Source organism: Ammospiza nelsoni, chromosome 3, assembly GCF_027579445.1.
Source record: "Ammospiza nelsoni isolate bAmmNel1 chromosome 3, bAmmNel1.pri, whole genome shotgun sequence".
Taxonomy (NCBI): Eukaryota; Metazoa; Chordata; class Aves; order Passeriformes; family Passerellidae; genus Ammospiza; species Ammospiza nelsoni.
In genome coordinates this window covers 56269305-56270565 of record NC_080635.1, presented here as the reverse complement: position 1 = coordinate 56270565, position 1261 = coordinate 56269305, and positions in this window count along the sequence as shown.

Here is a 1261-nt window from a genome sequence, read left to right as displayed (position 1 = left end):
TTATCATCTCAATAGATGCAGTAAGTAAACAAAAATTATTTAATTTCTTCATTTTAGAGTTTACAATAATTTACTTTTGGTTTATTTCCCTATGCTCTTAGGGAACAAATCTAACCCTAGTTGATAACTATTTATTTTGTATATTTGTAGCATCAGTTCTAGTATCAGTGTCCCAGCTGAAACTAAATAATCCCAGAATTTCTTATGAAGTTGTATCTCACTCACAGTCATCTGAAAACCAGATCTTTTTCATATAAAGTCTTAACTCGGTATTTGGATATGCCATTTTGAGCACAAGCTTTGAAAACTATCAGTGTCCATTAACAATTACGGTGTCTTTATTCAGTGTTTTTAAAAATGTCCTTCATGGAAAAAAAAACCAAATTGAAGCAAAGGTTCAGTCTTAAAATTATGCCACATCCAAATCTTAATATTGAAATAGTACTAAATTTGGGGGATTCTAGATATTTATTATGAAAAATAAATATAGCTACTTGGGTTTTGGTTTGTTTGGGGGTTTTATAGTATAAGGGCAAGGAAACCCTCATACACCTCTTCAGAGAACGGAAGTTTCCATTCACAGCAGAAAGTTTATGGACATCCATTATCTGAAATATATTTAAGAAGAAAATAGTTAAAAACTTGGTTCTACAGAAATTATCACACAAATAAAAAATATTATATTTTAACAATGTTCATTCATTCTCCATTAATTCTAGGTCTATGTCATTAAATATCTTGGCTGTTTTCTCCTGTAGCTATGTTGTTATTCCTATATGTTATATACAGGAGCAGTACCTACAATTCCATTGGGGAATTAACACTGCATTGTATTAAACGTGTCCAAGCAATTAGCTCAAAGCTTGTTTGTGTTCCAGGGAACTCATATTTTAGAATGGGGTGTGGAAAGGAAAAAATTTACAGTTACACTGTCAGGCCCAGCTAGTTCCTCAAACCAGCCAAGGAACAATGGGGAATACTAAACCATCCTCATACCCTAAATTAATATCCTAAAGAATTGGTGTCCATTAAAAACCTCTGGATGCATTTCTTTCTTACTGAAAACTCCTACCCATATACAAGTGCTTTTGGGTGTTGAAGGAATATCTTCAACATAGAAAATCCTTAAAGGAAAGAGAAAGGAATTTTCATCTCTCTATCAAAAAGTTTCAGAGAAGGAGGTGATTTGGTATTGTTCTGAGTCAATTTGCTCTGACTGAGGAAATGACGAGAAGGAAACTACTTCCCTGTCTCGGGAACC